Here is a 24,542-nt window from a genome sequence, read left to right as displayed (position 1 = left end):
CACACATGGCCAGATGGGTATGTGTGCTCCCAAAACACCATAAAGTCAAATGCCACATGAAGTTAGGAACACATAGCCAATAAGGACACAGTGATCTAGTGCTTCCAAAGGCCAGACATTTGGACTCATTACCCAGTGGCTGCATTGTGTTCACGCAAGGTCGAGGTTCACCCGGATTCCTCATCAAATACATGAATTTATTATAGATCCAACGACAGCGGTTCACATTCCTCACACAAAAAGGATCGCCTGAATTATTTATTTTTTTAAACATCTGTTTATTGATGTTTGTTAATACACATCAGCTGCACATTAGATTTGTAGCATTTGAATTCATACAGGGTTTTAAACAGTTCTACTGGTTAATTGCTATTCACAATTTTACATTACAATTTGTGATTGTCCGCTATACACATTGTGCATTACTGCAATGAGCTTGCCAGAAGGTAATAAGGGATGCGGTCCGCATGTACTCACTAGAGCTAATGGTTTGAGATTGTACAATCGATTCACACATGTGTAAAAAAAACTGTTGAGCATTATATTATGTTCATACTATAACTAATGTGTCCCATTACATGTACACAATGCTGCAAGACATTACATGTGTGACTTAAGGCGTTTCATGTTCAGTGCATTTCTGACAGACTTCGCTTCCCTTGTTATAGAGTAGGGGGAATTCAGAGGTGTCTCTTCTTTCTCTGCCAAGATCCCACATATTGCCACTGTGTGTGTGGAGATGTGAGGGGGTGGTTGCATGTGTATAAGTTTGTATTGTTGAGACACAGGCCACTCCAAGCTTGCCTCTGCCTGAGAATTCCGCAGGGATAGGGGCTCAAAGGGGAAATTGCAGATGTGTAGGGGAAAGAAGGCCCTTCTAATCTATCAGCTACTGGTAGGAGTGACTGGTTGTGCACTCATATCTAAGTGACAGTTAGAGGGGAAGCAGGAATCCCATCTTGGGCACTTCCATGACTTAACTGGGAATGTGCGTATTTTACTGCAAAACGTCTATAGTTAAAGCGTACTTATCTAAAACATTTGTTTGACTATTATGAAGTAACATGCTATGTGCTCTTTGGCGTTATCATGTATATTTCGAACGTGTTAAATTAGTATCGGTTGACCTGGAATCACCGGCGTAGCTACGGGGGGCGCGGTCCGCCCCAGGCGGCACTATTTTGAGGGTGGCCGCGCGGTACTGGCCCGTTGAGGCACGCTTTATAATTTATTTCGGGACACTCACTGACACTACTATCAGTCAGTGTACCCAAATAAATTATAAAGGCTGCCTTTCAATGGACCAGTACCGCGCGGCTGCTGTTTGAAGTGTAAGCGCTGCGCAGCCGGTGGATTGGCATTCACGTGACATGGAGAGGTCAAGTGAATTAGCCTAACAGTGCGCGAAGGCAGGGCAAGCGGCAGTTACGTTTTATTACGTTGCTCAGTGTTTGCAGTGCTCATGCCCTGAAGGGATCCCAGCGGAGGAGGCTCTGAAACCTTTCCAGTGTGGGCTCTGCTAGTCCTGGAGCAAATGTTAATTGTGCTGGGGTAATTCATGGAAAATGACGTGAAATAACTGAGATTGCTTTGTTTTATAATTTAGCTGAGCCATTTTAACAGAAGATGTAGCTTTCTGGTCAGGCGCTCAACACCCATTGGGCTATTCGGGCTTCAGCCCCCTCCCCCCCTCGCCTCCTCTGCCCGGGCTAAGATGACATGCACTGAAATGATTCACTAACGCTGCGCATCTGATCCAAGAATGTGACTTTTTTAATGCTTTCTGAGAGGTCCAGCAGCCCGAGCCAGACAGCCAGCCTCTGCACAGTTTCAGCGAGTGAACCCCCCCCCCCCCCCCCCCCCCGCTGCACCTGTCGGGCCCTCCTTGCTGGTTGCGCAGCGCCATCGCAGCTGCGCGCAATAACGGGGCCCGGGACACACCTTATGCTCTCCGCGTGGTCCGGACTAACTCCGGGACCACGCCTCCTTTATTTATGGATCGCGCGGGCGTGACGTATCACGTCCGCGCTAGCGCATGGCTGCGAGCGCAACAACTAGACTGCATGCCTGCAGTCTCCAAACATTACACTCCTTTCAACCTTTATTAAAACAAAAACCACAACAGATAATCTTTTAAAAGTCACTACGCTTCATCTGGATAGGGAAAAACCAAAAGTGGCCGGCAGGCCCTTTACCAGTCTGGTGATCATGCGTCTCAGTCTCAGCCTACTGCGAAGAGGGGGCTGGGTTTCTTCTCAGCCCATAGCCTGCGGCCTCTCCTCGAAACAGAACCCTCAGTGGAATGTCCTGTCGGGCTAGGGTTGGCGACAGCCCATCCCCGGATGGGTGGGGGCTAACAGCACTGGACCTCTCAGAAGCCGGTGAGTTCACCGCCGATCGGTCTGCGGTGCTTCCGTGCTCACTCTCCGGGGTACGGGTGTTGCATGCTGTTGGGCTTGGCGTCGCTCTGTCCGGTTCCTGACTGGATTGATCTTCGGATGGAACGGATGCTCGCTTGAAGAAGGATACATTGCGTGTGACGGTTTCTCCGTCGCGTTGGGCGGTTACCATCTTGCCAGACCGGCGTGTGACTGATCAGGGTCTGGGTTCAAATGGGAGCCTGAACTTGCTCCCTGGGTATCTGTCTCTCACATAGACCTGATCTCTTTCCCAGATGGATGATTCCTTGGCTCGGCGTCTGAAGCTGGCATATTCATTTGAGCGCTTCCTGCTGAGCAGGCTTCGGTTGGGGTCCAGGTATGATGATGGGGTATAGTGTCTCTGACTATTCTACCCATCGCCGATGGCCCCGGAGCGGCTGTGGTTGTGCGATGGGGCCCGAGCCGGTATTCCCTCAGGAACGTGTATATAGCTCTCTCCAGCGGTGCTTCTTCAGCGTGGGCGATCCGGATGACCTTGTTGAGGGTCCGCATAAACCTCTCTCCCTCCCTGTTAGCTTGAGGCCATCTGGGGGTCACCTTCCGGTGCTGGATTCCCAATTCCTGGAGGTAGTCGGCAAACTCTTGACCTTGGAAGGGCGGTCCGTTGTCGGTCTTAACCTGTTCAAAAATGCCGTGGGTGGCAATGATTTTTTCAATCTTTGCAATTACTTCTTTGGCAGCCAGTGAGGTTATTATTTCCACTTTGGGATATTTGGTAAGATCGTCGATGACAACGAGCATGTAGCGGCCATCCGGGAGGTGTCCAAAATCAGCACTCACTCGTTCCCAGGGTTTTTCCGGGTTCTCTTCGGTGATTACCGGGGGTGGTGAATCGGGTGGTCCTGCGGCTTGGCACCAGCGGCAACCCTTGACTATCTGCTCAACTCTTGTATCCATTTCTGGAAACCACACCTTTGCCCTGAGTCTACTTTTTGTCTTCACCATTCCCTGGCGGCCACGGTGAGCTAGTTCAATTTCTTGTTGGATCAGACTTGTTGGCATCACGATTCGCGGTCCTCTGAGGAGGCATCCTTGGCTGTCCACTGACAGTTCATCCTTTATCTTGAGGATGGTTTCTAGGGCCCGCTTTGCTTCGGGTGTCCTCTTGCTTAGTGACGCTTAAAGTGTCTTCCAGTCGTTTTGTCGCAGGGCGTTTGCTACTAGCTGGAGAACCTCATCACCGCGAGTCGCCTCTACGATCATGTCGATGCCCATGGGTAGTGGTCGTGATCGCTCTAGGATTATTCTCACGTATTCTTCTGTTTCTTCTGCATCTTCTTTCTTCTGGTTAGTCGCCGCCCTGGAATGCCTGGAGAGGTAGTCAGCCGGGTTTGTTGCACCGGGCTTGAATTCCAGCTTGTAATCATACTCTTGAAGTTGAAGGATCCACTTCTCAATTTTGGGTGGAGGTTTGGATACTGATCCTCTGAACAGTGGAAGTAGAGGCTTATGATCGGTGGAGACAGTGAAGGGATGTCCATAGACGTACACGTGGAAGTGCCTGCAGGCCCTGTGCATTGCGATCGCCTCCCTCTCGATCTGAGAGTAGCGTTGTTCGGTTTCGGTCAGCGACCAGCTTGCGTAGGCTATGGGTGCCCAGTCATCCCCACCTTTGCTCTGTGTTAGCACCGCTCCTAATCCGTACGGGCTGGCGTCCACAGCTATATTGGTTGCTTTGGCAAGGTCGAAATAGGATAGGGTCGTGTTAGCTGACAAAGCCGCCTTGGTGTTCTGAAATGCTAGCTCCTGCTCTTCTCCCCACTGCCAGGGGGTAGTGGACTTGGTGAGCTCCCGTAGTGGTCTCGTGAGGTTGGACAGGTCTGGGATGAACCGCCTGCAGAAATTCACCATCCCGAGGAAACTTCGAACGTCCGACGTGTTGGTCGGCGCTGGGGCTGCTTGCACGTCTCTCACTTTTTCCGGGTCGGGGGCTACTCCTTTGTCGGAGAAGGTGTATCCGAAGAAGATGATTTTGTTCTGTAGGAATTTACATTTTCCCGATGCAGCATAAGGCCTGACTCCTTAATCCTTTGCAACACGCTTCTGAACCTCTGGTGATGTTCCTCCACAGTGTTAGCGTATATCAGCAGATCGTCGCTTCAGGACACCTGTGAGCCCGCTCAGGGCTTCCCGAATCGTGTTTTGGAAGACTTCTGCGGCACTTGATATTCCGAAATTGAGTCGCCGATAGCGCCGGAGTCCTACGCGAGTGGAGAAAGTGGTAATGTATCGGGAGTCCGGGTGTAGGGATAGCTGATGATACCCTGATCTTAGGTCCATTTTGGAGAACCACTTCGCTCCATTTAGCTCTCCCAGGATATCGTCTATTGTGGGTGTTAAGTGTCGCTCCCTCTTCACTGCTGCATTGGGCAGGCGCATGTCGACACAGATGCGGACCTGCCCTGGCTGTTTTGGTTTTCGCGCTACCACAATCGGCGACACCCATGGGGTGGGCCCGCTGACTTTCTCTATTATGCCTTGTTTCTCGAGGGTCTCCAGTTCTTGTTCCACCTTTTTCCTTAGGTGGAATGCTATTCGTCGATGCTGGAGGGCTACAGGCTGAATGGACCGATCGATGTGTAGTGATACTTCTTTTCCTCAGAGACATCCAATACCCTGGAAGGTGTCTTCAAATTCTTCGAGTATCGTGTCCAGTTCTTCCTCCAACACCGCCATCGCGAAGGATATCAGGCGGAGCTCTTCGGCTGTTTGGCCGCTGAGCAGCATCCCACTGCCTTCTTTGGTGACATAGATGGTTGACGGTGTCTTCTTGTCTTGGTGCTGTATCTCCGCGTGGAAGCACCAAATTAACGGTATTGGTGTCTTTTGTCCATAGGCAAAACTCTGATCTTGGCTGCCTTCAGCGCTGGTTTTTCTCGCAACTGGTTGTAGATGTTTGCCGCCATGAGTTCGATCGAGGCTCCTGTGTCAATCGTTGCTCTCACCTCTTGGTGCTGTATCATTATTCTGCACTTCGGGAGCCGCCGTTTCTTCCTTTGCGGCTGGTCTATGGCAAAAACATAGTGGACCGGATAGCTGTTAGCGTCGTCGTCCATGTCTTCACTCTCAGGGTCCTTCCTTACGGCATGGGCGGCTTCGGGCTTTTGCTTGGATGATCTGCACACTGATGCGAAATGGTTCATGCGCCTGCATGACCCACATTTTCTCCCGCGCGCTGGGCAGTCTTGTGCCCTGTGTGGCGTGACCCCACAGTATCCGCATTCTTTTCGACGTTCTGGTGGTCTTCCTCTTCCGAAGGGGCGTTGCTTTGGCCGTACGACATTGATTTGCTCGGCCACATTGGCTTGCTCCTTCTTGACCGGTCTGTGGAGCGCTGCTTCCATGTGCGACGCCCTCGCCTAGGATAGCTCTTTAGAACGGCCGAGCTTTAAAATGTCCGCTAATGGTTTGCCATCCTCTTGGAGGATCTTCACCCTCAGGTTGGAGGAGTAGCAGCCTTGAATGATCTGGCCGCGAATTTCTTCTTGCTCGTCGCGGAAGCCGCATGTGCTCGCCAGTTCCTTCAGACGACCATGGAATGCGTCGAGGGATTCTTCCGCTTCCTGTCGCGCCTGCCTGAAGATGAAACGCTCATAGTCCTTACTGGCCATTGGCTCAAAATGTGCATTGAGTGCGTTGAGAAGCATGACATAGGTATGAGGGGTGGCTTCCACCAGGGTCTTATAAATCCGATGAATGTCTTTCCCTCCAAGATGTAGAAGAAGCGCCCTACGCCTTTCTCTCGCCGTACCAGCACCCTCAGAGTAAAACTGCAGCCTCTCTGTCCAGTCCTTCCACCTAGGGGCCAGGGACGCAGGAGTTCCGCCGACAACGAACGGTTCGATGAGCGGAATGGTCGCCATGGTGAAGAGAGTTGGCCACCCGACGTTGTGGGCATGCAGGGGTGGGCAATGCAGGCCTAGTGCTCCTTCCTGGTCAGGCTGCCAATCGGGTCGTCGGGGGAACGCTGTGGTCTGCCACTGCCTGTGGAGCCTGTGTTCTTCGCCTCAGGGGGGTGCACCTTCACGCTCCGATGGAGTTGCTGGGAGTGAGTAGGCCCAAAACGCGTAGGATCGCGCCAGTACCTGGTTCACTGAGTCTGGGCACTGTGGGGCCTTCGTCCAGCCATGAGCTCGCCGCCGCAGGGTCCGCCTGTGAGGCCTTCTGGCACGCGCCACCACTACCACGTGGGGCAGACAGTCTTCTGCCGAGTAGCGGCGTGCGGGGCTCGCAAGGGCCGTGAGCTCCAAACATTCGGCAACGGAGCAGGTTAAGTAGTGCTTCGGGGCACTTCATGGGCTCGTCTAGCCCTCGTCGCCATTGTCGGGGCCTCCTAGCTGGTTGCGTAGCGCCATCGAAGTTGCGCGCAATAACGGGACCCGGGACACACCTTATGCTCCCAGCGTGGTCAGGACTAACTCCGGGACCACACCTCCTTTATTTATGGATCGCGCGGGCGTGACGTATCACGTCCGCGCTAGCGCACTGCTGCGTGCGCAACAACTAGACTCCAAGCCTGCAGTCTCCAAACATTACAGCTCCCACCTCTTGTTTTCCTTTCGAGTGGCACTGAGGTGAAATCCTTGCCTGAAGGCAGGGATTTCACCTAAGCACTTGATGTATTGTGAGCATGGGGTGTGAAGTGCACAGCAGGGGGAAAGGGCTGGCCAGTGCATGTGACACCATTCCTTTGTAAAGGAATTTATGCTGGCATCATAGCCCGGGGTGTGCTGTCTGTGCACTTGTATAGATGTGTATTCCATACAAGTGCACAGACAGCAAACCCTGGGCTATAACACCAGCAGAAATTAATTTACAATGGAAAAGCGTCACCTGAACTGCCATCCCTTTGCCCCTGCTGTCTGTGCACATGGATGGAATTCACATCCACTGCACTGCTCACTAGATGAATGGTGAACAGGGCCATGGATCTTTCTATTTTTGCATCCAAGGGCACCCACAAAGAAGCAGAGGAGGCCCAGGCAAGGAGAAACCAGGAAACTTTTGACCCACACCTATTTACTCTGTGAGACCTTCGGGAGGGGCTGGATGCCAGGACGCAGTGCTGCTGATCAGCCAGACTCCACAGTATAGTATCAGAAGAGCAGGCAGCAGTTTTGTATGTAAGTTCCAGTAACTTTAATGCATTTTTCAGCTCAGCATTACCTACTGCCTGCATATCTAGGTTACTGTGAATGTTGTTTTTGACTTACATACATGGAAACCTCAAAGAGGACAGTCCCCTCCGAATATGCAAATTTAGTGTTCATTTTTTGGGGTGCTAGTGGGTAACTTTAGGGTTCAGGGTGGGTGTGGGTTTTAGTGTGCCAGGGAGTCATTTTAGGGTTCAGGGTCGGTTACGAATTGGGGTGCCAGGGGGTCATTTTAGGGTTCTGAGTGGGTATGGGTTTTGGGGTTCCAGGGGTGTAATTTTAGATATCATGGCAGGTATGGGTTTTGGGGTACCAGGGGTCATTTCAGGGTTCAGAGTGGGTGTGGGATTTGGGGTGTCAGGGGGGCAATTTTAGGGTTCAGGGTGGGTATGGGTTTTGGGGTGCGAGGGGGTAATTTTAGGGTTCAGCGTGGGTATGTGTTTTGGTGTGCCAGGGGTAATTTTAGGGTTCAGGGCAGGTGTGGGTTTTGTGGTGTCAGGGGGCAATTTTAGTGTTCAGGGTGGGTATGGGTTATGGGGTGCCAGCGGGAATTTATGTTTCAGGGTGGGTATGGGTTACGGGGTGCCAGAGGGGAAATGATGGTTCAGCATTGGTATGGGTTTTGGGCTGCCAGGGGTAATTTTAAGGTTCAGGGTGGGTATGGGTTTTGGGGTGCCACAGGGTAAATTTTAGGGTTCAGCGTGGGTATGTGTTTGGTGTTCCAGGGGTAATTTTAGGGTTCAGGGCAGGTGTGGGTTTTGGGGTGTCAGGGGGCAATTTTAGGGTTCTGGGTGGGTATGGGATTTGGGGTGCCAGGGGGTAACTTTAGGGTTCAGGGAAATAATGAGTTTTGGGGTGCCATGGGGTTAATTTTAGGGTTCAGGGTGGGTATGTGTTTTGGTGAGCTAGGGGTAATTTTAGGGTTCAGGGCAGATGTGGGTTTTGGGGTGTCAGGGGCAATTTTATGGTTCAGGGTGGGTATGGGTTATGCGGTGCCAGGGGGGAATTTATGGTTCAGGGTGGGTATGGGTTATGGGGTGCCAGGGGGGAATCTATGGTTCCGGTTGGGTATGGGTTATGGGGTGCCGGGAGGAATTTATGGTTCAGCATGGGTATGGGTTTTGGAGTGCCAGGGGTCATTTTAACGTTCAGGGTGGGAGTGGGTTTTGGGGGGCAAGGGTGTAATTTTAGGGATCAGTGCAGGTATGGGTTTTGGGGTGCCAGGGGTAATTTTTGGGTTCAGGGTGGGTATGGGTTTTGGGGCGGCAGGGGTGATTTTAGAGTTCAGGCTGGTAATTGGTTTTTGGGTGCCGGGAGTAATTTTGGGGTTCTGTGTGGGTATGGGTTTTGGGTTAATTTGAGGGTTCAGGGTGGGTATGGGCTTTGGGGTGCCAGGGGGGCAATTTTAGGGTTGGTATGGGTTGAAGGGTTATATGATTTTAAGGAAATGTGGGTGTGTGTGTATATATATATATATATATATTATATATATATTATATATATATATATATATATATATATATATATACATATATATATATATATATATATATATATATATATATATATATATATATATATATATATATATATATATATATATATATATATATATATATATATATATATATATATATATATATAACCTACTGGCGATAGCCAGTAGGTATATATAGTTAGGATTTTTTCTCTATGGAACTTTTGAAAATTCTATGCCTAATAACTTTGGCGTTTGTGGACGGAATTGGCTGAAATTTTCAGGAAAATGGCACATTTTGTTTCTGAGCAGCCCCTGAAAATTTGGGGGGGGGTCGTCAAGGGGGGGCCGAGAAAAAAGGGAGGTCCCAAAACGCGTTTTTCCCATTCATTTTTCCATAGGGCGGTTGGCCTCACTTTTAGCTCGAACGGCTGAATGGATTTGCACGAAACTTGGCAAAATTGTAGGGACTGTTAGCCCGATGTGCCTTTGCTAGGTCTCAATATATGTGCTTCAGTAGATTTTGAGAAATTAACGTTTAAAATAAGATATATATCTGTAACAGCGCTCCGGGCAGCGCTCCGGTTCGCGTACTTTTCGCGTAACGGAACTTTGCGATGCGAAGCTGATTGGCTCTCCGGTGTCTGTCAACATTCTAAACAGTCCGGAGCGGCCGCCATCTTGTCTCTCGGTAGGATCGAGAGACAAGAGGAGGCCAAAACAAAGGGGGAAATGAAGGAAAGGGGGCAAGGTAGACCCCTTCTGACCCCCTAGGATTGATGAGGGGGATATTATAGAGCCACGAGGGGCCCAAAAAAAAAAAATCCGATTTTTTTCGCCGTAGAGACGCGTCTTGGTACGCGAACCGGGCAGCTAACCGGGAAGCTAATCGTCAGTGTAACGGGAGTCTGAGGAGTAGCTGATTGGCTGTCAACATTATAAACAGTCCGGAGCGGCCGCCTTCTTGTCTCTCGGTAGGATCGAGAGACAAGAGGAGGCCAAAACAAAGGGGGAAATGAAGGAAAGAGGGCAAGGTAGACCCCTTCTGACCCCCTAGGATTGATGAGGGGGATATTATAAAGCCACGCGGGGCCAAAAAAAAAACAAAAAATCCGATTTTTTCGCCGTAGAGACGCGTCTTGGTACGCGAACCGGGCAGCTAACCGGGAAGCTAACCGGCAGTGTAACGGGAGTCTGAGGAGAAACTGATTGGCTGTTATCATTGTAAACAGTCTGGAGCGGCCGCCATCTTGTCTCTCTGTGGGATCGAGAGACAAGAGGTGGAAAAAAAAAGGTGTAAATGAATGAAAGGGGTAAGGCAGACCCCTCCTGAACCCCTAGGATTGATGAGGGGGCTATTAAAGTTCCCTGGGGGGTGAAAGAAAAAAAAATTGCGATTTTTCGCGGTAAAGGTGCTTCCTGGTACGTTAACCAGGCAGCTAACCGGCAGCGTAACGGGAGTCCGACTTATTGTGTTTTTTGAACGTTTGTGATATGTGCACGTGTGGATTTTGTCTAATTAAGGTTAAAAAAATATATATATATCTTTAAGCGTGTTCTGGCGCGCTTACGTTTTGGGTTTGGTTTGCGCTGCAGAGACGATACGTCACGGTTATGCGATGCATCATGAGGTGTCTCACGGGCTACGTGATACGTCACTTAATAAAGAATATATTTTACAGCTATAGATATTAGCTTTTAAAAAACCAATGAAATTCACAGAAAAAAACATAGGTTATAGACCATATATAGTTAGGAATTTGCATTTACAAAACCTTGAAAATTCACTGATAAAACCATAGGTTATAGACCATATATAGTTAGGGATTAGCATTTAAAAAACCTTATTTTATTTGCACAAAACCATTGACATTCCATATATAGTTAGTTGCACTAACTATATATCGCGGACCCGCAATCCACTGCTAATGATGTCACATATTGCATCATTCATGACATGGTCAGTGACATCACTGATGACATCACTGATGACATCTCAAATGACATCACTGATGACATCACTGATGACATCTCAAATGACATCACTGATGACATCACTGACATCTCATTTGACATTACTGATTACATCACTGATGATATCATTTATGTGATAATACATCTTCAGACTCTAATATAACCTTAGATACACTCAGTGTAAACAGGCACTCACAGACTGTCACACATCCATGGAGTTACTCATACACCTAGTCAGTCATGCAAAGAATCAATCACATCTCCATTTCCTCAACTATACAGTTATACACACCTTACTTATTCAAACATATACTAACACATATTTACTCTCTTATACAATCCTTGATACAAGTTCACAATGATTCATACAGCCACTCTCACATTCACTGGCTCTTATGTTCAGTTATTTATATATGTCAACTCTCACATGGAGTGTGTTTTACATATGTACTTACTTTGACATGTAGCACTGAGATATCCATTCACTCACCAATATACTCATGCACACAGTCAACTGTCCATACAGCTGTTTCTACATGCACTTTTGAACCCATACACCTAGGGAATCAACTGCTCACACATCTATGCAGAGAGTTATACACCTCCCAGCCACCCACACACATACTCAGTCTCCCATACAAATACTTGGGCAACCATTCAATAACCCATATAGTTACTGATATAGCTACTGATTTAAACATGCAGCAGTTTACAGAACAACATAAAGAATGATTGCCAAATTAAGACACTTTAATCACTAACCCATGCACTCAGTGAGACACATTTAATCATTCTCTCATACAGTCAGTCATGCACCTACTAAATCCTTCATCCAGACACTTATACATCCACTCATTCTTCAATATGTAAGACATATTTTAACTTTACAGAAACATACAGTCACTGGGTGTTGTCATCAGTGATGTCATCAGTGATGTCATCAGTGATGTCATTTGAGATGTCATCAGTGATGTCACTGACCATGTCATGAATGATGCAATATGTGACATCATTAGCAGTGGATTGCGGGTCCGCGATATATAGTTAGTGCAACTAACTATATATGGAATTTCAACGGTTTTGTGCAAATAAAATAAGGTTTTTTAAATGCTAATCCCTAACTATATATGGTCTATAACCTATGGTTTTTTCAGTGAATTTTCAAGGTTTTGTAAATGCAAATTCCTAAATATATATGGTCTATAACCTATGGTTTTTTCTGTGAATATATATATATATATATATACACTTTACTGAAAAAGTTTGCCATTTACATGGATATATAAACCTATATATACATATATAGTGTTTATACTTACCTGTAAAATAGTTATATTTTAAAACGAAACTTTTACCACGCATATGCCTTTGTTGTAAAGGCATATGCAGGGTAAAAATTTGCATTGTATTGGTAATGTGTTGTAACAGCACTTGAGTTCTTTCAACCGTGTTGTAAAGGCATGCATTGTGATGGCATCTGTTGTAATGTCATACATGTGTGCGATGATGAAGCTGCTATCCTTTCATCCATCAATCCAACCATCCATCCTTTCTGATTTCAATTTACTCTGCCAACCTTACACCCATCCTTTTAGCCATCATCTTTATTTACTCTACCATCCCTTCACCAACGCATCCATCCTCTCACATTTACATTTACTATACTTTCACCCTTGTATACATCCATTCTGATTTTCTTTCATGCTGCCATTATTTTACCCATTTAATTGAGATTTACCTAACCCACACAAAGGTCACTTTAGAAACTCCAGAGTAATGAGAGGCAGAGCATTGAGCTGCCTTGAGTTACCTTGCATTGGGAAGTCGTTGGGTGGAGCTAGGGCATTCCCACACACCTGTCTATGGATTTCACGAGCCTATTGTCCTCCTTTAGAAGCAATTGTTAATGAACTGGCAAAAAAGGGTCGTCGCCTTGAAATGGCATTGTGAAAATTGGTTATATTGTGTTCCTAAAGTGCTTTGTAGTAAAATATATTAAATTGGCCTTTTAATTCAGTACATTCTGGTCCTTTTTCATAGGACAATGGCATATAAATGCATCAAATTAACAAAAATGTGTGCTCTAATTGTCCAGTTTCAAATGCAGAATTCACCACATTTTTCTCAGCTTGACCTGAGCATTAACCGATCCATATTAGCTGCCATTTTAGCCCCGCCCCATTGATTAACATTAGCCACACCCCTTTATTAGCCATGTTAGTCCCCCCCCCCCGAAATTAAGATCTAGTTGTGCCCCTGTTTCTGGTAATGGTAGAATGTGTCTCTGCCCTGGCGCGTGCAGGAGTCCAGGGGCCTAACAAAGGCCCCGAGTGTCAGAAGTTCCAGTACCTTCGCAGGAGTAGTATGATGCTGGTCCCAATGCCCACCTCCCAGTGCCTTCGCTTTAAGAAGCAGATTCACTAGCAAGGGAGAAAGGGGAAGTGGACAGAGAAGAGAAAACCTTGACAACTTCTGGTACCCTCTCGGTCGTCTCCGGTAGGAATGAAACCTCTACAACCGATCTTCTGAAGTACCTAATGCACAGAACAGGGAAACATAAGACCACACTCTTCTCTATACTTAAACACTATTAAATAACTGAAGCTGATCCTATCAGGAGTTCTCTAGGCAATGCTTCTCTTCTATTGGTAGCTTTTCCTACAGGGAGCGTAAGCTGGAACAAAACGGAATTGGATAAGGATTTATCTTATAACCTTTCTTCCTAATACTAATTTTATGCTTATTTTCCTATACATGTAACTCTCCTGTAGACGCTGTACTTCTGGGGGTCTTCTGATTCAACTGCTCAATGCAAGCAAGGTAAAGTCTTGACTCCAAGGGTCATCAGGTAACGCGCAAAAAGGTACAAGGGAGGGAAGGAGGTAAGGAAAGAACTAGGGCAAGCGCATTGAGGAAACAGTACAGGAGCCGGGGAATATGCTTAAGCTCAGATGCAAATTTCTTACTGTCTTATTAGAAGTTCTGTTCTTGCTCACCAAATCCAAATGAGCTGAAAACTTTTCCTCTGGAGCTCTCAATATACTAGAGCGTTTGAAGACTGGATATCTTCTGTCTGACTGACTGAAGAGACAACTCTTTAGACGCTGAATTCAGCACTGCAAAAGGTTCTCACATGAACCGTTCTTCAGCTCGAATGCGGGCTCTACTCAGCTCAGAGACGAATTAGGAAATTCTCTCTGCGAAGCCCCCAAGAACGCTGACTGAGAATTCTGTAACACTGCTCTCTCTCTCTCTACGAAAAACTCAGTTACCTCCTGTCATTAATTATTGACAGGGAGCAACGGGAAAACGTGACTGACTCTAAAGAAACGTTGTTGAAGTGCGCAGTTAGTAGCGTGCGAACGTTCCAGGAACACTAGCCTGCACTAGACCTTCTGGGGAACAAGACGGCACTTGCGGCGGCCATCTTGAGAGGAAGTCATGAACGGTGAATAAGGAAACCAAACCACTACACAGTTAGGTTTGGACAAAGGATGTGTCCTAACATCTGATTTGGAAGCACTAATGACAGCAATTTTGAGGTTCCTGACACAGAGCTCCAGGGGCCCCCTCTTCATGAATTGTTGGTGCAGCGCAGGGCAGGAATTTGAAAGGAAAGGTGTGCGTGTAAATGACGATTTAATTGAAATATGGATTGTTTTCAGATGAATGGGAGTACAGGAAGCAGTAATATTGTAGGCGCATTGTTTAAAGTGACAAACCCGGACTAATATATGGCTCCAGTGACTGCAGGATTGATTCATTGGAATAGCTGCATGGCAGAGGCAGAGATGCATGCAGGGTCAGATGATTATTAACCCCTTCGATGCTCATGACGGAACGGTTCCGTCATGAGCATCGGTCGCACTGTGCTCATGACGGAACCGTTCCGTCATGACCACACCCGCAATAGGAATTTCAGCACCGGGGGAAAATCGGGGCCGCACGCATGTGGTTAATACAAAAGGTCCGGCTCGGCTGAGGTGAGTGAGGAGTAGTACCTTGCCGTTCCGACCACCGCAGGCGTGCCTCGGCCTCTGAAGCTCACCCGGGCCTACCAGTGTTAGTGGCTGCACTGCAGACTCGCCGCCCTGACTCAGCTGCTCGCTACTTTCCGCCTGTGCATAGTGGTATAATTGTTGTGGTCCCATGGCCTAGGGGTTAACAGACTTGGGACTGTAGCTGTAACAGTGTGCACCAACCCGGGGGAAAGCGCCTGTTGTCGCTGGACCATCTTCGCTCGTCCCCTGCTTCAAGAAGTAAGTAAGTGTAAAATTATTAAACATATTTATAACCTCTGACATCGCAATCGGTGCTCTTAATAAGAGTGATGTCCCTTTGGTTTTATTAGATTTATAGCAGCCGAGTATCAAGAAATGTAATGGTTTTATTTTATGTTTGTCAGAGTGGAGAAATTAAAATTTTACACCTGCTCCAAATTTTGGTAGTGGAGTCCTATAATAACAGACTTTGTCGAAATCTGCAGGAAACATTCTTTTGTTTGCAGTGGCGCGGTACACACACAGTAGTGCAGATCCCAGTGAGTCCTTGTTTTGTTTAACAATCAGCTTAGAAGGGCACTCAGTGCTTCAGTTTCTAGTGCTTTCCAGCACTTGTAACCTCTTCTTACAGTGCATTGTTGCCCAAATGGGTGCAATTCTTGATATTTATATGTTTTCCTGGTCTTCATTGCTTGATTTTGCGTGTGAGAAAGTGTCACTCCTAGTCATTGAAATGTCACTCAAAATTGCACTAAAATTATGAAAATTTCACACTTTTCAATCTGAAACCTTGGCAGCTATATTGTATGTCATCTTAGGTTGGGCAGGCAGTTAGGTTTGATGCGCAGTGGGGGAGGAAGTGTAAATTATGCAGCTTGATAGACAAAGCACTGACACATTTTACCTGGGCACAAGCAGTGGATTTTGGGACATGTAGTAGATTTAGATTTTCGCAAATATCACGAAGGACGGATTTAGAAGAATGGGGTCACTTCAATTGTTACAAGGTTACCAGGGTAAGGTGAAGGGGAGGTTACTATTGTGCAAAGACGTCGGAACGTTAAATAAATCACTAATGATTATGAAGTACATGAAAGGAAAGGTTACTGCCTAACGCGGCATGGAAGAGGGAGATATAGGGTTAACGGAGGTGGCTACGAAAAGGAGGAGGGTGAACACAGAGCACAGGTGTTATTTTGGGGACGGGGGCTGTCTAGCCCTGGACCGTGTCATGTATGTGCATGTAATTTGCATGATTGAGGTAACTATTAGCAGCGATACTACGTGTCTCTCGGACCTCTATCAGGTGCTCGCCGTCCTTTTTCCCCAGCACCACCCCCAGGGGGGCGGCAAGATGAAGGATAGCCCCAGGCGCCACAAGCTCTAGCTACGCCGTTGCCTGGAGTCAAAGTCACTTTTTGTGATTTGTTAAATAATTGGCATGTGATGCAGGAGGATTGTGATCGTGCATATTTTCTTGGTGCTAAGAAGTGGCCATCTGACTGCGTGAGCGCTGTAGACAAACAACAAATAAATATAATCAGATAGAAATTTAAAAAAGAACATTTTTGATTCAAATATTTTTCGACAGATCAATGTGAGTCACGACTTAGAAATGCCTTAAAGTGACAACATTATTAAACAGAGTTGTGATCCTTGACAATAACATTTTTAAACTGCTTTCATGGAGGAAATAAAAAAATGAAAGGTGTAGAGTTAATAGTTTGTAATTAATACTTTTCCTGCTAATCAGGATTGTCACCTTTCTCGGAAAAATCTGCGCTTTTTAGGTTTTGCCTGCACAGTGCTTACATCCTGGCTTTTCATTGGTTCCTGAGCTTATCCCTTACTTTCCTCCATATTTCCTTGCATTTACCAATGCTTGTTCCTCATCTGCTTCTCTTGTCAATTTCCCATTACCGAAATATTGTTAAAATCCACTTTGGTGGAACTATGTTTTTCACAAAGATTTGTCTCTTTCCGCTTTTTAGGTCTCGCCTATGCAGCATGCTTGTGTTACATAGGAGAGAGACTTTTAGCCATGGGCACAGCCTTGGGAGCAAAAATGTGCACGTGTTGCATTGCTTGCAATGGCAACGCATTTACATCTGGAAAATCCCTAGCGGGAGCGAGCGCACCATATGGTGGCATATATGGTCATGACTATATCTCCAACTTAGCGCCACTTATCTTCAATTCAATTCAAATTTGAACCTTGTGTATAACACATATATAAGCACTGAGAGTCCGCACTATTTAAAATATCATCGTCTTCCTTATTATTGGTTTCTAAATAAATACTACTTTTCCATTGGACAATTTACAAAAACGTCAAAGGAGCAAACTTTGACCCTGCTTACAGGCAGGTCGCCCCCATGCCGCTGCTCGTCACCTGCTTGCTGCCTCCGTGTTCCTGGGCTTGTTTTCTCGCCTCCCCCTGTCCGTGCGCCAGTTTCCCCCCGCTTCCCCACCACTCAAGTTCAGGCCATCCTGCCACTGCTTTCCTGCGGCCCACCTCCCTACACACCCATTGGCCTCCCCGCTCCCACCTCCCAGCTGCTCCTCCCTCCAAAGCCACCTCATAAGCAGGCCAAACATCAGTAGCAGAAGCGACCTTTGACCCTGCTTGCAGGCAGGTTGCCCACACGCCGCTGCTCGTCACCTGCTTGCTGCCTCCGTGTTCCTGAGCTTGTTTTCTCGCCTCCCCCTGTCCGTGCGCCAGTTTCGCTCGCCCCCACCACTCCCGCTCAGGCCCTTCCCTCTGCTGCTTCCCTGCGGCCCACCCCCTGCACAACCATTGGCCTCCCCGTTCCTGCCTCCCAGCTGCACCTTCCTCCCAAGCCACCTCATATGCAAGCCGAGAAACGGACGCGCCCAGCGGGAGCGCCGCTGTCGCTCCAAAGGCGGACCGAAGGCAAGCCCGTCTGCGCCCGTCCGCATCTGGACTGTGCCCAGTGCCAGAATCCCTGGACCCCACAAATGCCACAACTCCAGAATCCACTACGACGCCAGCACCCTCCGTGCACTCAACACCAGCCGAAACCACACCTGCTTCCAAGCCGCCCTGAAACTGACCCATTGACCCTTCTCGTGCCACACCTGCAGCTTTACCTGGGACAGAACCACCAAATCTCCAAAGACTGGACCCAACCACCTCCGCTGCATACTCCTCAACACCTGCTCCGCACGCAAACACGCCGTCGAGCTCTGGGATCTGCTCGACACATCCGCCCCAGACATGGCCTTTTCGACCAAAACCAAGTGGAACATCTCTTTGGCGCCCTACATCACCATATTCATCCCGGATGGCTACAAGATCACCCGCAGGGGCCGCACCAACCGAATCAGAGGAGGAATAGCAATTGTCCACAAGTCCACCCTCAAGGTCGCCACCCAGCAATACGACACCCTCAACACCGCGAACACCTACACGTCCAGATCCACACCAACCTCAGAGGAACACTCATCTACAGACCCCCGGACCCTGAGCTCAGTTCAGTAACTCCATCGCCAACCTCACTAGCACCCACGCACTATCTTCCACGGACTACATCCTCCTCGGGGACCTGAACTTCCACCTCAAGAACAACAACAATGCCAACTCCGCCACCCTGATCGACAACCTCGCCAACCTCGGCCTCACACAACTCGTCACAGCATCACCCACGCAGTTGGCCACACGCTTGACCCTATCCTCTCTGCAGGCTGCCACGTTGCCTTCGACCACATCACCGAACTCCACAGGACCGACCACAGCTGTATCCAGTTCACCTTCAAGAAACCAACCACGCACCACCGCACTCAACAGCTGCATCACCGCTGCTGGAACAAAGTCACTGAAGACCAGCTGACCACCTCCCTCGCCAAGAACCCACCCACCGACCCCACCAACCCAGACGCCGCAGCCCACTGCCTCAGACAGTGGATCGACGACTGCGCCAACACCCTCGCCCTGCTCAAGAAACCCTCCAACAGCCATGCCAACAAGAGAGCCACCTGTTTCACCAACGAGCTCTAGGCCTCCAAATGAGCATCCCGGAAACTGGAGAAGACATGGCTCCACGAAAGCACACCAGACAATCACGCAGCCCACAAGGATGCCACCCACAGACACCACCACCTCATCAGATTAGTCAAAAGATCCTCCTTCAGAGACCGCTTGGATAACAACACACATGACAACAAAGAACTATTCAGCATCGTAAAGGAACTCTCCAACCCCAGTGCCAACGTCAACGACATCCCGCCCTCACAAGAACTGTGCAATTCACTAGCCATCTTCTTCCACCGCAAGATCGCTGTCATCTACGACAGCTTCAACACCACGACCCCCCGACTGCGCCAGACACCACCCCCCTGTGAACACCACCAGTGCCAGCCACCTGACCTCCTGGTCCAACGTCAACGACGACAAGACATGCAAGATCATGAACTCCATCCACTCAGGATCTCCGTCTGACCCATGCCCACACCATGTATTCAACAAAGCAGACGCTGCCATCGCACCCCAACCACGGAAGGTCATCAACATCTCCTTCGAAACAGCGACATTCCCGGAAAGCTGGAAGTACGCTGAAATCAACGCCCTCCTCAAGAAGCCCAAAGCAGGCCTCAAGGACCTCAAGAACTTCCGGCCCATCTCCTTGCTCCCGTTCCTGGCAAAGGTCATCAAAAAAATCATCAACATGCAACTGGCCCGCCACCTGGAAGATAACAACATCTTGGATCCATCCCAGTCCGGATTCAGACGAAACCACAGCACCGAGACTGCCCTCATTGCCGCCCCAGACGACATAAGGCGCCAACTAGACAATGGCGAAACAACAGCCCTCATCCTCCTGGACCTGTCAGCCGCCTTCGACACGGTCTTTCATCGCAATCTAAAGACACGCCTCCTAGAAACCGGAATCCAAGAGAAGGCTCTTGACCGGACCACATCCTTCCTCTCCAGAAGAACCCAGAGCATCTGCCTCCCACCTTCCGATCCGAAGCCACTGACATCATCAGCGGCGTCCCCCAGGGCTCATCCCTCAGCCCGACGCTGTTCAAATTCTACATGGACCCCCTCGCACAAGTGGCCCGCCATCACGATCTCAACATCATCTCCTACGCCAACGACCACCAGCTCATCCTATCCCTCACCAAGTACCCACACACTACCAAAACCAACCTCCACAAGGGAATGAAGCCCGTGGCCGACTGGATGAGGAGCAGCCGTCAGAAGCTGAACTCGAACAAGATGAAGGCCCTCATCCTCGGACCCACCCCCTCAGCCTGGGACAACTACTGGTAACAACTCCAACACCCACCGACAACGCACGCAACCTAGGATTCATCCTCGACTCCTCCCTCTCCATGTCGAAGCAAGTCAACAATGTCTCCTCCTCCTGTTACAGCACCCTCCGCATGCCCTGCAAGATCTGCAAGTGGATCCCCACCGAAACAAGAAGAACGGTGACGCAGGCCCTCGTCAGCAGCAGACTGGACTACGTCAACATGCTCTACGCAGGAATCCCAGCCAAACACCTACGACGACTACAACGCATCCAAAACGCCTCTGCCCGACTGATCGTCAACGTCCCCTGCCGCAGCCACATCACCCCCACCTGAGAGACCTACACTGGCTCCCAGTCGACAAGAGGATCAACTTCAATCTCCTTACCCACGCACACAAAGCACTCCATAACACCGGATCAGCCTACCTGAACAGCAGATTCAGCTTCCACACCCCCACCCGCCAGCTCAGCTCTGCCAGCCTCGCCCTCGCAGCTGTCCCACGCATCCAATAAACAACCTATGGCGGCAGATCCTTCTCCTACCTCGCCGCCAAGACCTGGAACACCCTCCCTACCCGCATACAGCAGACCCAAGACCTTCTCGCCTTCAGAAGGCTCCTCAAGACCTGGCTCTTCGAGCAGTAGCAGCATCCCCTGCCCTCCCCTAAGCGCCTTGGAACCCTTACGGGTAAGTAGCGCGCTTTACAAGTACGCTGATTGATTGATTGGTGAAGATACACCGTCTGCTTGTGCCCTATTGTGTCCTGCGCGCATGTGTACAATTGTACGCAAACGTACTATAAGCTGTTTGGAAATTTTATATCTCCTCACTGCTGCAGAGTACCTCCATTGGGCATTAGTTGGAATGGGTGAGGGCTAAGGGTCCTTCGGATACATTAAATGCTGGGAGGTTTGTGTTGTGAATGATATTGCACAGTACTGAAGGGAGCTGCTTCTGGGCCCGCTCCTGAGTTGGGAGGAGGGGTGTGGCATCTAACTGTACAAGGTTTGGGCTCGGTGCCACTGAGACAGCTGTGCTTTGAGGAGGGTGTTTGCTGCAATGTCTCCCCGATACGTCCACATTGCCTTTTTCAAAATCACAGGCACCATCAGCAAGCACATGCGTGTTCTCCTGATGCTAATCGGGCTCAAAAGGCACGAGCACTCAATGATGGAACACAAGTTCTAAAAGTGTTGACAGAGGTTATGATGGGCACACAGCCTCGTGAATTCCAGAATGCCTAAGCATTGGATGTTGATGTACTACTAGTGGTGTGGTCACTCACAGCTCACAGGTGTAGTTACACTACTCAAAGGAACAGTGTGAGCTGCTCGCTCACGGCGCACAGATGTGGAATGTCACACTCACGGCGCACAGGTGTGGACGGACTCCCTGTGCAGTTGTTGTTTTGGCCTGTGAATTGTAATGGAAGGTTGTGAGTTCATAGTTAGCATATAAGTTGGGGTAATTACTTTGTGTGTTAGAATGCTGGTGACAGATTGAAAGCTGCACCAGAAGAGCTTTCATCTGTTCATATATATATTTACTAGCAGCCCGTCCCGACGTTGTCCGGGTATGAATTGCTTCCGGCCAGTAGTATATTGTTTTGTAGGATTTCATTTTGACAGCATGTCTTATCTGTGACATGCCTGTGAAACGCTCCGAATTACAGTGCACTGCAAATGCACTTAAGAGTGCGCATTCAGTAGTGTGTGAACTCGAGTTTCCCGACTTTATTTTTGCTTGCAATATTATATAGCGCGAATTCGACAACATGGCATGACCACAATTTACATTACAGAAGAACACATTCATTTGTGGTAGGCACGGTGAGACAAAGCGATTTGCCTGGAATCACAGGATGTTGAGCTGATGCCGAGATTCGAACGTAGCTCCCCAGCTCTAAAGTTCGCAATTCTAGAACTTGTGGCGGGAGGTGTGTCTAAAAGTGTATGTAGGTGCTGGCCATGAATGAGAGAGACCTGTGCATTTTTCAAATCGGTGGTGAAAAAATATGAATATGTTGCTGGAGATATGGGCCGCCGTGCCACCAATGTACTTACCCAGGGTGGGTAAACACCCATTATTCCGCAACTTTCTTTCCGCATACCATCACTCTGCATACTTTCATTACGAAAGTACCATGACTCCGCAATGCCATTATAACGCATGGCATTACATTTTATATGCTTTTACCACGCACACATTTACAACGAAATTCGTTGTAAATGCATGAATGGTAAAAGCATGTTTTTTTAATGTTTGGATAAGGTAAGTATGGGTATAGGGGTATATGTTTTGGGGTACTGAGGTATATGTTTTGGCGTGTTTCTATATTTTTAGGGTTCAGGGCTAGGTTTGGGTTTTGGGGTATAGAGGTATTTTTAGGGTTCAGGGGTAGGTTTGTGTTTTGGGGTACAGGGGTATTTTAAGAGTTTAGGGATAGGTATGGGTTTTGGGGCACAGGTATTTTTAGGGTTCGGGGCTAGGTTTGGGTTTTGGGGTACAGGGTTATTTTTATGGTTCAGGGCTAGGTTTGGGTTTTGGGGTACAGGGGTATTTTTAGGGTTCAGGAGTAGGTTTGGGTTTTGGGGTACAGGGGTATTTTAAGGGTTCAGGGCTAGGTTTGGGTGAGGGGTACAGGGGTATTTTAGGGTTCAGGGGTAGGTTTGGGTTTTGGGGTACAGGGGTATTTTTAGGGTTCAGGGCTAGATTTTGGTGTTGGGGTATAGGGTTATTGTTAGGGTTCAGGGGTAGGTTTGGGTTTTAGGGTACAGGGTTATTTTTATGGTTCAGGGCTAGGTTTGGTTTTTGAGGTACAGGGATATTTATAGGGTTCAGGGCTAGGTTTGGGTTTTGGGCTACAGGGATATTTTTAGGGTTTAGGGATAGGTTTTGGTTTTGGGGTACAGGGTATATTTGCAGGGTTAAGATGGGTTAGTGTTTAAGGGTGCTGGGGTATTTTAAGGAGTAAGGGTGGGTTATGATTATGGGGTTCAGGGGTATTTAAAGGGACCAGGGTGGACACCCAGACCTGGAATGTACAGAACCTGGGAAGAAAAAACAATGAAATATTGGGCACAACGCTCGCTTTTTTTTTCTGTAGTGCCGCGCCCCCGCACACGCCTATGCCCCCAGCACACGCCCACAGCACACGATATGAGACATGGCATGAAGGGCGGAACGTACCACACGCCCCCAGCATTTGTCACGCTCCCAGCACACACCCACAGCACAACGCAGACATGCCCACAAGGGACTACTTTGCTGGCACGGTTCTTTTACCTTTTAAATGTATATGGTGGGCGTCTACATAGCCTATGTCCTTCTGTTGCAACTGCCCTTTCCAACGCTGTATTGGGTGTTGTGATTGGTGCTGTGGTTCCTGAGATTACCCGCATCAAAGGTTTGGGCTCTCTCTTTATTATATTAGTATAGATTTATTTATAAGTTTTATGTAGTGCGAATATGACCCAAGTGGGTATCAGAGCGCTTTACATACAGTTGAAGAAGACCTAGGAACACAGCTCAAGGAGACAAATCAAGGTACAAGTAGGTCAATGTACAACAAGAGCAACAAGCACTGGCATAGCCAATATTTCTCGCTTTTGGGACCTAATAAGTATTTAGTTATGCAACAGTTGATGTTGTTGCACCAAGGATATTTGCTGCATAACAAAATACTTATAAGGTCCCAAAAGCGAGACCGATTGGCTATGCCAATGCTTGTTTGTCTTGCCGACTATATTAATTTAGTGCAACTTATCCCCTGGAGAGATGAAGTGATTTGCCCAGAATCACAGAATGTCGCACTGCCGAGACTTGAACCAGGATTCCCAGCTCCCGAGTCTGCAGATCAGGCTACTGTGCCACATCCTCTCCACTCTGTGATACTTGTTTCCCTTACCACCCTTTGTCAGTCTTTGTAAATAACATAATTACACGCAGCAGCTTATTAAATTAGTTACATCTCCTCGTGCATTTTCTCCCAAAAATAAGCAGGCGACACTGAGACAGCCTCATCATAGCTAACTTCCTACTGCAGTGCGTATTTCTTTATTGAGACTTATTCAAATGTTTGTGTGCCGTTTAAGCTAAAAAGGTTTCTTCCAGACGTTCTGAGCTAAACATAAAATTTAACACATCAGGTAGAAGCGTTTCTCGGCATGCATCCTTTACCACAGGGCTTTAAGTGGGATTATAAAAGGGGTGTGGCCAA

The 24,542-nt window shown here is 48.2% G+C and overlaps 1 protein-coding gene across 1 annotated transcript in view; it reads left to right on the top strand.

Annotated features, from left to right (window-relative positions):
• LOC147733269 (sperm-specific sodium:proton exchanger-like) overlaps positions 1-24,542 on the top strand; it is a 7,973,824-nt gene that overhangs the window by 669,433 nt on the left and 7,279,849 nt on the right. The window lies entirely within an intron of this gene.

The sequence above is a fragment of the Lissotriton vulgaris genome, chromosome 2_1, assembly GCF_964263255.1.
Source record: "Lissotriton vulgaris chromosome 2_1, aLisVul1.2, whole genome shotgun sequence".
In the NCBI taxonomy this organism is placed as follows: Eukaryota; Metazoa; Chordata; class Amphibia; order Caudata; family Salamandridae; genus Lissotriton; species Lissotriton vulgaris.
The sequence above is the reverse complement of the archived record's forward strand: the minus strand, read 5'-3'. Positions and strand labels throughout refer to the sequence as shown.